This window comes from Aquarana catesbeiana, linkage group LG03 (genome assembly GCF_042186555.1).
Source record: "Aquarana catesbeiana isolate 2022-GZ linkage group LG03, ASM4218655v1, whole genome shotgun sequence".
NCBI classification, from domain to species: Eukaryota; Metazoa; Chordata; class Amphibia; order Anura; family Ranidae; genus Aquarana; species Aquarana catesbeiana.
This window is the reverse complement of record NC_133326.1, coordinates 13,817,009-13,832,870: the sequence shown is the minus strand read 5'-3', so window position 1 is coordinate 13,832,870 and position 15,862 is coordinate 13,817,009. Positions and strand designations below refer to the sequence as shown.

Sequence of the window (15,862 nt, the reverse complement as noted above, 5' to 3'; positions counted from 1 at the left end):
CTATAGCCCACTATCATCCGAAAACCAAGGTAAGTTAAAATGGGTGCTCACAAACATAAGAGTGCATCAGGCATTAACACAAACAGTGCCGCTCAGCTGTTCACAAAACTCTTCTCGCAGCACAGAGCAAGTGCCATGGCATGTATGTGGATGGAGTGTGGGCGGGGTTGGGCGGGCACAAATGGGAGGCGGAGTATCAGATTGGAGAGGCCGGCCCTGACTGTTGGAATACTGGCACCTTTGCTGCCATGGTGCTCTATGCTGGATGTCCAGTGCTCCCCTGTGCCTTTAAGGAGGGGTGGGCTCCATCCAGGCTCACCTGCCCTCTTATCTATCCATTAGAATGCGTGTGTTTGCATTGTGGAGGCTCTCAAAATTTTTAGTTAGGACTGCAAATAATACCGGGGTGCCTTGATGGGGCTCTGCAGCATACGCCTGTATTTGCAAATGTGTGCAAACTAAAGGCCTGTTTTTAACACATACTGTTAGACGGGATAATTTGGTTGGTTAGATGGCTGGTCAGTATGATGCTTTAGGCAATGTTCTGCTGGGAAACCTTGGCTCCTGCCATTCATGTGGATGTTACTTGACACGTACCACCTAACTAAACATTATTGGTGACCAAGTACACCCCTTCGTGGAAACGATATTCCCTGATGGCAGTGGTCTATTTCAGCCGGACAATGCGCCCTGCCACACTGCAAAAATGGTTCAAGATAGACATGTGGACTTCCAAAAAAATTGTTCGTTTTCGTTTCATTCGTTTATTTTTTTTTCGTTTTTCGGGTCATTCGTTATGATCGCAATTCAAAAATTCGTATGTTCGTACATTCATATATTCGTAAATTCATAAATTCGTACATTCGTAAATTCATACATTCGGAAATTTGTAAATTAGAGAATTCGTAAATTCGTACATTTGTAAATTAGAAAATTCGGAAATTAGAGAATTCGTATATTCGTAAATTCGTACATTTGTAAATTAGAAAATTCGTAAATTTGTAAATTCGAAATTTGAGAATCAAAAAACCTGAAAATTCGAAAATCTGAAATAACAACTAACTATTAACCACTTGCCGACCGCCGCACGACTATATACGTCGACAGAGCGGCACGGGCAGGCAAAAGGACGTATATGTACGTCCTTGCCTGCCCGCGGGTGGGGGGTCCAATCGGACCCCCCCCCGGTGCCTGCGGCGGTCGGCAAATCTCCCCCGGCGATCGGAGGTGAGGGGGAGGCCATCCATTCGTGGCCCCCCCCTCGCGATCGCTCTCAGCCAATGGGATCATTTCCCTGCCTCTGTATTGTACACAGAGGCAGAGGAAATGATGTCATCTCTCCTCGGCTCGGTATTTTCCGTTCCGGGCCGAGGAGAGAAGACTGCAATGTAAGTGCACCAACACTACACACACAGTAGAACATGCCAGGCACACTAAACACCCCGATCCCCCCCCCGATCGCCCCCCGATCCCCCCCCAATCACCCCCCCCCCCTGTCACAAACTGACACCAGCAGTTTTTTTTTTTTTTTTTTTCTGATTACTGTATTGGTGTCAGTTTGTGACAGTTACAGTGTCAGGGCAGTGAGTGTTAGGCCCCCTTTAGGTCTAGGGTACCCCCCTAACCCCCCCTAATAAAGTTTTAACCCCTTGATCACCCCCTGTCACCAGTGTCGCTAAGCGATCATTTTTCTGATCGCTGTATTAGTGTCGCTGGTGATGCTAGTTAGGGACGTAAATATTTAGGTTCGCCGTCAGAGTTTTATAGCGACAGGGACCCCCATATACTATCTAATAAATGTTTTAACCCCTTGATGGCCCCCTAGTTAACCCTTTCACCACTGATCACTGTATAACCGTTACGGGTGACGCTGGTTAGTTTGTTTATTTTTTATAGTGTCAGGGAACCCGCCGTTTATTACCGAATAAAGATTTAGCCCCCTGATCGCCCGGCGGTGATATGCGTCGCCCCAGGCAGCGTCAGATTAGCGCCAGTACCGCTAACACCCACGCACGCAACATACGCCTCCCTTAGTGGTATAGTATCTGATGGCATCAATATCTGATCCGATCAGATCTATACTGGCGTCCCCAGCAGTTTAGGGTTCCCAAAAACACAGTGTTAGCGGGATCAGCCCAGATACCTGCTAGCACCTGCGTTTTGCCCCTCCGCCCAGCTCGGCCCAGCCCACCCAAGTGCAGTATCGATCGATCACTGTCACTTACAAAACACTAAACGCATAACTGCAGCGTTCGCTGAGTCAGGCCTGATCCCTGCGATCGCTAACAGTTTTTTTGGTAGCATTTTGGTGAAATGGCAAGCACCAGCCCCAGGCAGCGTCAGGTTAGTGCCAGTACCGCTAACACCCACGCACCGTACACTTCCCTTAGTGGTATAGTATCTGAACGCATCAATATCTGATCCGATCAGATCTATACTAGCGTCCCCAGCAGTTTAGGGTTCCCAAAAACGCAGTGTTAGCGGGATCAACCCAGATACCTGCTAGCAACTGCGTTTTACCCCTCCGCCCGGCCCAGCCCAGCCCACCCAAGTGCAGTATCGATCGATCACTGTCACTTACAAAACACTAAACGCATAACTGCAGCGTTCGCAGAGTCTGGCCTGATCCCTGCGATCGCTAACAGTTTTTTTTGTAGCGTTTTGGTGAACTGGCAAGCACCAGCCCCAGGCAGCGTCAGGTTAGTGCCAGTAGCGCTAACACCCACGCACGCACTGTACACCTCCCTTAGTGGTATAGTATCTGAACTGATCAATATCTGATCCGATCAGATCTATACTGGCGTCCCCAGCAGTTTAGGGTTCCCAAAAACGCAGTGTTAGCGGGATCAGCCCAGATACCTGCTAGCACCTGCGTTTTGCCCCTCCGCCCGGCCCAGCCCAGCCCACCCAAGTGCAGTATCGATCGATCACTGTCACTTACAAAACACTAAATGCATAACTGCAGCGTTCGCAGAGTCAGGCCTGATCCCTGCGATCGTTAACAGTTTTTTTGGTAGCGTTTTGGTGAACTGGCAAGCGCCAGCGGCCTAGTACACCCCGGTCGTAGTCAAACCAGCACTGCAGTAACACTTGGTGACGTGGCGAGTCCCATAAGTGCAGTTCAAGCTGGTGAGGTGGCAAGCACAAATAGTGTCCCGCTGCCACCAAGAAGACAAACACAGGCCCGTCATGCCCATAGTGCCCTTCCTGCTGCATTCGCCAATCCTAATTGGGAACCCACCACTTCTGCAGCGCCCGTACTTCCCCCATTCACATCCCCAACCAAATGCAGTCGGCTGCATGAGAGGCATTTTTATGTCCTCCCGAGTACCCCTACCCAACGAACCCCCCCCAAAAAGATGTTGTGTCTGCAGCAAGCGCGGATATAGGCATGACACCCGCTATTATTGTCCCTCCTGTCCTGACAATCCTGGTCTTTGCATTGGTGAATGTTTTGAACGCTACCATTCACTAGCTGAGTATTAGCGTAGGGTACAGCATTGCACAGACTAGGACACACTTTCACAGGGTCTCCCAAGATGCCATCGCATTTTGTGAGACCCGAACCTGGAACCGGTTACAGTTATAAAAGTTACAGTTACAAAAAAAGTGTAAAAAAAAAAAAAAAAAAAAACACAAACAAAAATATAAAATAAAAAATAATAGTTGTCGTTTTATTGTTCTCTCTCTATTCTCTCTCTCTCTATTCTCTCTATTGTTCTGCTCTTTTTTACTGTATTCTATTCTGCAATGTTTTATTGTTATTATGTTTTATCATGTTTGCTTTTCAGGTCTGCAATTTTTTATACTTTACCGTTTACTGTGCTTTATTGTTAACCATATTTTTGTCTGAGTACAGCATTCACGACTTTGAGTGGTTATACCAGAATGATGCTTGCAGGTTTAGGTATCATCTTGGTATCATTCTTTTCAGCCAGCGGTCGGCTTTCATGTAGAAGCAATCCTAGCGGCTAATTAGCCTCTAGACTGCTTTTACAAGCAGTGGGAGAGAATGCCCCCCCCCACCGTCTTCCGTGTTTTTCTCTGGCTCTCCTGTCTCAACAGGGAACCTGAGAATGCAGCCGGTGATTCAGCCAGCTGACCATAGACCTGATCAGAGACCAGAGTGGCTCCAAACATCTCTATGGCCTAAGAAACCGGAAGCTACGAGCATTTTATGACTTAGATTTCGCCGGATGTAAATAGCGCCATTGGGAAATTGGGGAAGCATTTTATCACACCGATCTTGTTGTGGTCAGATGCTTTGAGGGCAGAGGAGAAATCTAGGGTCTAATAGACCCCAATTTTTTCAAAAAAGAGTACCTGTCACTACCTATTGCTATCATAGGGGATATTTACATTCCCTGAGATAACAATAAAAATGATTAAAAAAAAAAAAAATGAAAGGAACAGTTTTAAAATAAGATAAAAAAGCAAAAAAATAATAAAAAAAAAAAAAAAAAAAAAAAAAAAAGCACCCCTGTCCCCCCTGCTCTCGCGCTAAGGCGAACGCAAGCGTCGGTCTGGCGTCAAATGTAAACAGCTATTGCACCATGCATGTGAGGTATCACCGCGACGGTCAGATCGAGGGCAGTAATTTTAGCAGTAGACCTCCTCTGTAAATCTAAAGTGGTAACCTGTAAAGGCTTTTAAAGGCTTTTAAAAATGTATTTATTTTGTTGTCACTGCACGTTTGTGCGCAGTTGTAAAGCATGTCATGTTTGGTATCCATGTACTCGGCCTAAGATCATCTTTTTTATTTCATCAAACATTTGGGCAATATAGTGTGTTTTAGTGCATTAAAATGTAAAAAAGTGTGTTTTTTCCCCAAAAAATGCGTTTGAAAAATCGCTGCGCAAATACTGTGTGAAAAAAAAAAATGAAACACCCACCATTTTAATCTGTAGGGCATTTGCTTTAAAAAAATATATAATGTGTGGGGGTTCAAAGTAATTTTCTTGCAAAAAAAAATAATTTTTTCATGTAATCAAAAAGTGTCAGAAAGGGCTTTGTCTTCAAGTGGTTAGAAGAGTGGGTGATGTGTGACATAAGCTTCTAAATGTTGTGCATAAAATGCCAGGACAGTTCAAACCCCCCCAAATGACCCCATTTTGGAAAGTAGACACCCCAAGCTATTTGCTGAGAGGCATGTCGAGTCCATGGAATATTTTATATTGTGACACAAGTTGCGGGAAAGAGACAAATTATTATTATTTTTTTTTTTTTTTGCACAAAGTTGTCACTAAATGATATATTGCTCAAACATGCCATGGGAATATGTGAAATTACACCCCAAAATACATTCTGTTGCTTCTCCTGAGTACGGGGATACCACATGTGTGAGACTTTTTGGGAGCCTAGCCACGTATGGGACCCCGAAAACCAAGCACCGCCTTCAGGCTTTCTAAGGGCGTAAATTTTTGATTTCACTCTTCACTGCCTATCACAGTCTCGGAGGCCATGGAATGCCCATGTGGCACAAACCCCCCCCCAAATGACCCCATTTTGGAAAGTAGACACCCCAAGCTATTTGCTGAGAGGTATAGTGAGTATTTTGCAGACCTCACTTTTTGTCACAAAGTTTTGAAAATTAAAAAAAGAAAAAAAAAATTTTTTTTTTTGTCTTTCTTCATTTTCAAAAACAAATGAGAGCTGCAAAATACTCACCATGCCTCTCAGCAAATAGCTTGGGGTGTCTACTTTCCAAAATGGGGTCATTTGGGGGGGTTTTGTGCCACCTGGGCATTCCATGGCCTCCGAAACTGTGATAGGCAGTGAAGAGTGAAATCACAAATGTACACCCTTAGAAATCCTGAAGGCGGTGATTGGTTTTCGGGGTCCCGTACGCGGCTAGGCTCCTAAAAAGTCCCACACATGTGGTATCCCCGTACTCAAGAGAAGCAGCAGAATGTATTTTGGGGTGCAATTCCACATATGCCCATGACCTGTGTGAGCAATATATCATTTAGTGACAACTTTGTGCAAAAAAAAAATAAATAAATAAATAAATTGTCACTTTCCCGCAACTTGTGTCAAAATATAAAATATTCCATGGACTCAACATGCCTCTCAGCAAATAGCTTGGGGTGTCTACTTTCCAAAATGGGGTCATTTGGGGGGGGTTTGTGCCATCTGGGCATTTTATGGCCTTCAAAACTGTGATAGGTAGTGAGGAGTAAAATCAAAAATGTACGCCCTTAGAAATCCTGAAGGCAGTGATTGGTTTTCGGGGCCCCGTATGCGGCTAGGCTCCCAAAAAGTCCCACACATGTGGTATCCCCATACTCAGGAGAAGCAGCTAAATGTATTTTGGGGTGCAATTCCACATAGGCCCATGGCCTGTGTGAGCAATATATCATTTAGTGACAACTTTTTGTAATTTTTTTTTTTTTTTTCATTATTCAATCACTTGGGACAAAAAAAATGAATATTCAATGGGCTCAACATGCCTCTCAGCAATTTCCTTGGGGTGTCTACTTTCCAAAATGGGGTCATTTGTGGGGGTTTTGTACTGCCCTGTCATTTTAGCACCTCAAGAAATGACATAGGCAGTCATAAATTAAAGACTGTGTAAATTCCAGAAAATGTACCCTAGTTTGTAGGCGCTATAACTTTTGCGCAAACCAATAAATATACACTTATTGACATTTTTTTTACCAAAGACATGTGGCCAAATACATTTTGGCCTAAATGTATGACTAAAATTGAGTTTATTGGATTTTTTTTAGAACAAAAAGTAGAAAATATCATTTTTTTTCAAAATTTTCGGTCTTTTTCCGTGTATAGCGCAAAAAATAAAAACGGCAGAGGTGATCAAATACCATCAAAAGAAAGCTCTATTTGTGGGAAGAAAAGGACGCAAATTTCGTTTGGTTACAGCATTGCATGACCGCGCAATTAGCAGTTAAAGCGACGCAGTGCCAAATTGTAAAAAGTGCTCTGGTCAGGAAGGGGGTAAATCCTTCCGGGGCTGAAGTGGTTAAATTATAGGTATTGTAATTTCCTTTCAAATTTGGTTGTTAGTGAATGTAACAAATACGAATTTAACCGAAGTTACGAATTATCCAAAATAACGAATGCCGCATCTAAACAAATAGAACGAAACAAATTAATAATAACTAATAATAATAAAAAGTTTTTATTATTATTGTTATTTATTAATATTAGTTAATTACGTTCCATTCGTTTGGATACGGCATTTGTTATTTCGGATAATTCGTAACTTCGGATGAATTCGTATTTGTTACATTCACTAACAACCAAATTTGAAAGGAAATTACAATACCTATAATTTAATAGTTAGTAATAGTTAAGATATTATTAGTTAATTATTATTTCAGATTTCCGAATTTCCGAATTTACTAATTTACGAATGCACGAATGTACGGATGTACGAATTTACGAATATTCGGAAAAGATTGTTAAACGGGTTTTCGTTATTCGGATATTTCCGAATGAATGAATTTGTTGAAATTCGTTAAAAAACGAATTCAGAACGAAGCGAATTGCACATGTCTAGTTCAAGAATGGGTTTGAGGAACACCACAATGAGTTTGAAGTGTTGACTTGTCAAAACATGGACAGTTTCTCCGAAACCTTTTTAACCACTTAACGACCGTGCCATAGCCGAATGACAGTTACAGCGCAGCTCAATAACTCTGGGAGGGCGTACATTGACGTCCTACCAGAATTGCGCTCCCGCGCGCCCCCGGGAATATCCGTGAATCACGGATCACGGTAAATGGCCTCTGACAGCGGCCGTTGACCACGTGATTGCTCTGTCAAATGACGGAGCGATCACTTGTAAACAAACCTGCGTCATGCCTGGTTCCTCTCTCCCCTCTCTGTACCGATCGGTACAGGTGCTGCAGCGCTGTGGGCTGGATCTGTAGTGCCCACAGCGCTGATCTGTGCCCATTGCAGCCTCATCCAGCCATCCATCCCTAATCAGCAATACTCATCCATGCTTAGCCATCCATCCATGCTCAGCAATACTCATCCATCCATCCATCCTCAGCAATACTCATCCATCCATGCTCATCCATCCCTAATCAGCAATACTCATCCATGCTCAGCCATCCATCCATACTAAACCATACCCAGTCATACTCAGCCGTACTCATTCATGCTCAGTCATCCCATCCATACTCAGCCATCCCCATCCACGGCCCATCCATCCCCATTCATGCTCATCCATGCCACATCAGTTCTCATCCATGCCACTAGAGTGCCTCACAAAAGTCTAATAGGTAGTCAAATTAGATTTGAAATGTATGCCCCTAGAACACCTGACGGTGCTCCCTGAATGTTGGGCCTCTGTATGTGGCCAGCCTGTGTAAAAGTCTTACACATGTGGTATCGCCGTACTCAGGAGGAGTAGGAGAATCTACTTTGGGGTGTAATTTGTGGTATGTACATGCTATGTGTTAGAAATATTGTATAAATGGACAACTTTGTGTATAAAAAAAAAAAAAAAAAAAAAAAAAAAAAGACTCATCATGCCTCATAGATTATACGTTGGGTTGTTTTCTTTCCAAAATTGGGTCTTTTTTGGGGCGTTTCCATTGTCCTGGTGCTCCAGGGCCTTCAAAAGTGTAAGAGGTATTCAAGAAATTATATGTGTAATTTATGCTCCAAGAACGCCTGATGCAGGTGCTCCCTGCATGTTGGGCCTCTGTATGTGGCCAGGCTGTGTAAAAGTCTCACACATGTGGTATCACCATACTCAGGAGGAGTAGTAGAATGTGTTTTGGGGTGTAATTTGTGCTATGCATATGCTATGTGTGAGAAATAACCTGCTAATATAACAATTTTGTAAAAAAAAAAAACTTGATATTGCAAAGAATTACAACCTCAAAAAACTCACCATGCATCTTACTAAATACCTTGGAATGTCTACTTTCCAAAAAGGGGTCATTTGGGGGGTATTTGTACTGTCCTGGTTTGTTAGGGGCTCAATAAATGAGAAAGGCCGTCAGTGCATCAGGTGTGATCAATTTACAAAGATTGGCACCATAGCTTGTGGACTCTATAACTTTCACAAAGACCAAATAATATACAAAGATTTGGGTTATTTTTACCAAAGATATGTGGCAGTGTACATTTTGGCCAAAATTTATAAAGAAAAAATACTAATTTTATAAAATTTTATACCAGAAACTAAGAAAAATTCATTTTTTTTACAGAATTTTTGGTCTTTTTTCTTTTATAGCGCAAAAAATAAAAAACCCAGTAGTGATTGTATACCACCAAAAGAAAGCTCTATCTGTGTGAAAAAATGGCAAAAATTTCATATAGATACAGTGTTGCATGACTGAGTAATTGTCATTCAAAATGTGAGAGCACCGAAAACTGGAAATTGGTCTGGTTAGGAAGGGGGTTTAAGTGCCCAGTGGTCAAGTGGTTAATTTCTCCCTCAATATGTAAATAAAGATGTGAAATAACTCTTTGGAGACTTGGAGTATCTTGGCGCAGGAGGTGGGGGGGGGGGGCATAGGGGCTTCAATTTATGCCCTGGCCTGGCTATATGCATACTCCATGTAAAGGGTACAAGCATTTCCTCCCCAGTAAATGCAACAGCAAGAGTCATGTTGGTGTGCAAGGTGGAATGACTTAAAAGATTTGCCTGTGGCCCCTGACAATATTTTGGCCCCTGGGAGTGGTTTTAAAATGCTGTCAGTTATATTTCTTTCCTGTTTGATGTCTATTATCTGTATACAATATTTCATAACGTATTGTATCACCTGCCTGTGCCGTGCATTTGTGTACCAGCCTGCAGGAATAGCATATTACCACTAGGTGACGCACATTGTGTATTTTGTAGAATGCAAATAAACGCAGAGGGCGCAGGATGCCAAGACTCTGAACTCTGAATTCAGGGAATTACTTTTTTTTATTTTTAAACAAAATAGTTGTAAATGCAATGGAAAATAAATAAATAAAATAAAATTCTGCATACATGATTTTTTTTTATAAATGAATGCATATATATTATGGTTTGCTCATATGTATAGGATAGACATGAAGAGAATCTTTCCACAAGCAGGTCAACGAGTCTGATGCAGGACCCAGAGGGAGAAATTGTTGGCCTAGGACAGGGGTCTCCAAAATGCGGCCCGAGGGCCAGATGTAGCCCTTTGCTAGCCTTTATCCAGCCCTTGGGGCTCTATTCCTCCCACTGATATGAGGCACTATTCTTCCCACTGACATCAACACGATGGGGCACTATATCTTCCACCGATACCAATGATAGGATGCTATTCCTTCTACTAATAGGGGGAATACTCCTCGTCCTATTGACCACCAACCATGAGGCCATATTCTCGCTGATGCTGGGCCCGTGACATTTTCTGCCCCTGCAGGCCACAACCCGGCCCTCCTAAAGTCTGAAGGACAATAAAAAGTGGCCCTTTGTTTGAAAAGTTTGGAGACCCCTGGCCTAGGACAATTTCATATGAGCATGTAAGCAGGTGCAGTATTCTTTCTCCATTGCAGATGTTGCTCAACTGCAGCGGTATTGCAGAGGGAGAGGAAATCAAGAAGAACATGATTCCTCTATGGCGGGGTCAGCAACCAAGAAAAAAAACAACTAATGTCAGCGCTCAGTGGGTAACATTGGGTGGACGTAGCACTGACAGAAACCATTAATGGCTGGCAATGGCTTAATAAAAATATTCTTTTTGGGTGGTGTTGGTAAACCAAAGGCAAGTTTAATTGATATTCATCATAACATTAAAACCAAGAATCCTCATACATGTAATGTATTAATAAAGAGGGTAAGAGTAAATCAGCCTACGGTGTCACTGGAGGTTCCCGGAGCAATGAGGTGCTTACGGTGTCAAATGACAAAACAGTGCAGCTGGGGGGTGCCAGTAATCTCTCTGCGCTGAAGAGTCCTGACCTGAACAGTAGACCCGCTCGCCGGCGTGGTCTGGAAAGGCTGGCGTGCTGATGGAGAAAGGCAGTGACTGTGGCGGCGGTCAGAGAACCGAACCGCTCTCCACAAGGCAGCTCGCTTTGCAGGCTGGCATGCAGATGAATGTAGAAGGGAACGCCGCAAACCGTTGGCACTGGTGAGCCACTCTTCCTAGATGGATCCACTCCGTTCGGTGTAACAGGGATGTGAAACGGGAAGCCGCTGCAGTCTCAAGCCAGAAGCCGGGGAAAGCCAGAGAGGGAGCGTACGGATGACGTAACGCCCTGGTCAGGATGGTGGGGGCAGGAAGTCCTCAGGAACCAGTGTGAGGCGCAGGCTGGAGGGTTGTCGTAACAACGAGTTTCGTGCGCATTCGCTTTTTCAAAGACTTTAAAAAAGCGCATGCGCGTGAAACGCGTCGTCACGGCAACCCTCCAGCCTGCGCCTCACGCTGGTTTCCGAGGACTTCCGACTTCCGAATTCCAGCCACCATCATCCTGACCAGGACGTTACATCATCCGTACGATCCCTCTCTGGCTTTCCCCGGCTTCTGGCTTGAGACTGCAGCGGCTCCCCGCTTCACTTCACATCCCTGTCACACCGAACGGAGTGGATCCATCTAGGGAGAGTGACTCACCAGTGCTGATGGTCCGCGGCGTTCCCCTCCACATTCACCTGCCGCTGTAATTCAAGCGCCCTGCGCCCGAAGAGGGTCCGGGCGCCTGAATAGGGGGTGGCAGTGGCGGCCATAGATAGATTCATCCAATGCATGGCTCTATATTTTGGTCATAGAGGGGTCTGGCTGGAGAGAGGGGGCAGTGCGCGTGCACCCTTATGGACGCACCGCCACTGGCTAATACACTGTTTACTGCAACGTTCTGTAGGTGCACCTGGTCGGGTTGACTTCCTGCCTGGTTCTGTAGGTGCCCCCGGTCGGGTTGACTTCCTGCCTGGTTCTGTAGGTGCACCCGGTCGTCACTGCAACATTCTGTAGGTGCACCCGGTCGGGTTGTCTTCCTGCCTGGTAGTTGTGCTTGTTTGGACTTTAACTACAATACAGTTGTTACTGCATCTTGACTCTGAGTGCTTACTGCCACCGCACCACACTGCACCACCCCACAAGCAGATCACCAGAACAGGGTCATAATGACTCTATGAATCCACCATATACAGTAAATGAAGAACTGTTTATTGGACAGTTGACGAGTCACAAAATTCGAAATGCAGCTCCAGAGATAAATGTGCCAAGACAAAATCCTTGATAAATTTGGATTGGAAAGTCGTGGCATTTGGCATCTGTAGAACCAAACAAATGCGTAACAGCCATGAACCTTCACTGAGCCCTCAGCAGCATTGTTCCCACACTAAATCATTTAAAAAGCTGAATGAGATCCATATCAAGCGGATTACCTCTTACGGCTCCAGCTTCCGGCCCAAGGGCATCGCTGCTACTAAAACAAGTTGCCTGGAGACTGGCAGGGCAGGTCTGGGTGACAAAGAAAACTGTGTGCTTAGTGTTGCAAGGACTGAGTAGAACGGACAGGACCTCTGAGTGTGCGGGGGATGCGGCCCACCCTCCTGAACATTATAATTAAAACTTTCCTGTCGTGGAGCTTGTGTTGTTGGTGGAAACAGACCCAATTAGGGGGCCCTTGGAAGCTGGAATAAGAGAGAGGCCAATGTCCTGCCTTATGAGAATAGAACTAATGAGAACTGCTTTGGCATACTGACCCATGTTAACCGCTTTGTAGTGTTTGGTCTGCGGTTAAATTCTAGATGAGAACAAATCCTACCTTCACATTTCTTTTTTTCCATCATTTTAAAAGGTCACTGCTGACGCTGATTTATTTACAAAAGTAGAGTCTAGCTCAGTCTCAGTAGAACATACTGAACACATAATGAAGATCATAGTCATATGTTACGTAGGGTTTGGTTTTATCAAGCTTGTGAATTCTAAAGCACATTGATCAAGAGGGTTAAAAAGTTTGTATGGCCAGAATTCTCCACTTAGCTGGGTTCAGGTTAAGAGTATAGCAGCAAATGTCCCTGGGCCCCAACATTGACCTTGGAATGTATATTTCTTCCTACTTGGAAGTACTGTCATGATGTCCTCTACAAAGTAGAGTCTAGCTCAGTCTCAGTAGAGCAAACTGAACAAGTAATGAAGATCAAGGTAATTTGTAACGAAGAGTTCAAGTTCATCAAGCTTGCTAATCCTAAAAGATGTTGATCAAGAGGGTTAAAAAGTTTGTATGGAATTCTCTACTGCTCTACTGGATTCGGGATAAGGGTATAGTAGCAAAAGCATCAGAAGTAGTAAATGTCCCTAGGCCCCAACATTGACCTTAGAAAGTCTAGATCTTCCCATTTGTAAATATTGTCACAAAGTTCTCTACAAAGTAGAGTCTAGCCTAGCCTTAGTAGAACATACTGAACATATAAAGAAGATCATAGTCATATGTTACGTAGTGTTCAGGTTCTTCAAGCTTGCTAATTCTAAAGCATGTTGATCAAGAAGAGGGTTCAAAAATTTGTATGGAATTCTCTACTGAACTGGGTTCATGATAACGGTAGAGTAGCAAAAGCAACAGAAGTAGCAAATATCCCTGGACCCCAACATTGACCTTAGAATGACTATATCTTCCCATTTGGAAGTACTATCATGATGTACTCTACAAAGTAGAGTCTAGTCTAGCCTTAGTAGAACATATTGAAGAATGCATAAAGAAGATCATAGTCATATGTATTGTAGAGTTCAGGTTCTTCAAGCTTGCTAATTCTAAAGCATGTTGATCAAGAAGAGCGTTAAAAAGTTTCTATGTCATGCTCTACTTAGCTGGGTTCGGGATAAGGCTATAATAGCAAAAGCTTCAGAAGTAGCAAGTGTACTTCCTTAGGCCCCTGAGACTGCCCTTAGAATGTCTATATCTTCCCACTTGGAAGTACTGTCATACTGACTCTTCAAAGTAGAGTCTAGTCTAGCCTTAGTGGAACATATTGAATGCATAAAAAAGATCATAGTCATACTGTATGTTACATAGAGTTTAAAATCACCAAGCTTGCTAATTCTTAAGCATGTTGATCAAGAAGTGGGTTAAAAAGCGTGTATGGCCGGAATCCTCCACTTAGCTGGATTTGGGTATAGTTGCAAAAGCATCAGAAGTAGCAAAGGTCCCTGGACCCCAACAGTGACCTTAGAATGTCTATATCTTCCCATTTGGAAGTACTGTCATGATGTACTCTACAAAGTAGAGTCTAGCCTAGTCTTAGAAAAGCATACTGAACACACATAATGAAGATCATAATCGTATGTTGCATATGTTCTTCAAGAAGGTTATAGCAGCAAAAGCATTAGAAGTAGCAAATGTCCCTGGGCCCCAACTTTGACCTTAGAATGTCTATTTCTTCCCATTTGGAAGTACTGTCATGATGTACTCCTTAGCTAGAGTACCCTATAATGCTTATTCATTATGTTTCTTGAGGAACTTGTGTATATGAAGAGGTACTACTAATGAGGAGAACTGTGGGACTTTGGTGCACAATTTGCATAGATCTTTTTCAGTTTAGGTATGTCCTAGTTTGCAGAATGCAATGGGCAATCAACCTTCTTTACATTTTTTAATGCAAGCATACTGGCTATGGCCTGTTTAGTATGTAGATGGGGTGCAGCATGTGCGGCAGCAATAATTTACACAGACAGGTGCAGGCAGAACTTGTATCGAAATACTTCAGCAACAGTTACAATAAACCGGTGGAAAGGCTACCCAGCCAGTAACGTGAAATGAGCACATTCCAGCCAAATTTACAGCATCTGTTGAGAGGGGCAGAATACGGCCTGGCCGTCTAGTGCCCAATCGGGAAGGTGTCCAGAAAAGTGACGATGCTACGCTTTCCCTCCTCAATCAGGAACCTTTCCCTAACACTAGTACTGACAGGAGGGGTACCTGTCCCTACTCTACCAACTCGCAAAATACGCACCAAATCTGTGAGCCAGAGCCTTAAATAGGCTCTGCCTGACCCAAGATGGCTGCTAGAGTCACAACAGTGCCACTATGGAAGAGCACCAACTGCAGTGGAGAAAGTAGACTGTACCTGCCTATAAGTAGAATTTATTGATATATTTGAAGGTACAGAAAGTTTCACATTGAGTCTCAGTATACTGGAGGTGACTGAGTTCTGAAATTTTAGTGGTGATATGAATCAACCGTTAAAGTTACATTTCAGGCAGATATGAAATCACCATATAATGAAGTTGTGTATTCCTTTATAAAGCATTAAGGTAGAATTGTGGTGGGGGCTATGGGCATTCAACTATTAACAAATACTTAACAATCAGAAAAATATTACCGCTGTAGCTGCAAGCATAGTACAGTAATTCATCCTCAAAGTTCTGAGATTCTCTCAGCAGATTGTTTTGTTCCTCCCTTCCGGCAGTGAGTTAGCAGCCTGGCAGTCTATATTATAATATATAATATTGTAATCTGTTATGAGCATAGTGCTAAGTTTGGACTGGGGGGACTTCATTAATTCTCTTGTGAACTTTGAAGATCAATTGATCCACAGTGCCTGCAGCTACAGAGATCACATGATTATTATACAGTAGTTTATAACGCCAGCAGCATAAATGGTGCTTTATAAAAGTAAAAAGAAGAGGCAAGCAGTGGCGAGCCCATCCATTAGGGGCGCACGGGCGCCACCCCCCCTATCTATGTGCCCTAATCTATATGCAGAGCGCCGGAAGCATGGATTCAAATCAGGGTTATTTTGTTTTTTTTTAAAGCACATGATTAGAGCCAGAGGCTCTAATAGGCTTCAAAAAAAGGGTGGGCTTGGGGCGCAGAGCACTGCGCCCCAAGCCCACCCAGTTGTGAATGAATATGAATGAATGAATATTCACCATTGTAACACTGATTCTCCTCCTGGCCAATCAGGAAGCGGGTCCTGAAA

At 43.6% G+C, this 15,862-nt stretch overlaps 1 protein-coding gene across 2 annotated transcripts in view; it reads right to left on the bottom strand.

The window, feature by feature from the left end:
* Positions 1-12,430, bottom strand: part of LCTL (lactase like) — a 127,063-nt gene extending 114,633 nt beyond the window's left edge. For both annotated transcript variants that reach the window (XM_073618297.1, XM_073618299.1), the window contains exon 1: positions 12,326-12,430. The gene's annotated coding sequence lies outside the window, so the exon portion shown is untranslated. The remainder of the gene's footprint in view (positions 1-12,325) is intronic.
* Positions 12,431-15,862: the final 3,432 nt, after the last annotated feature.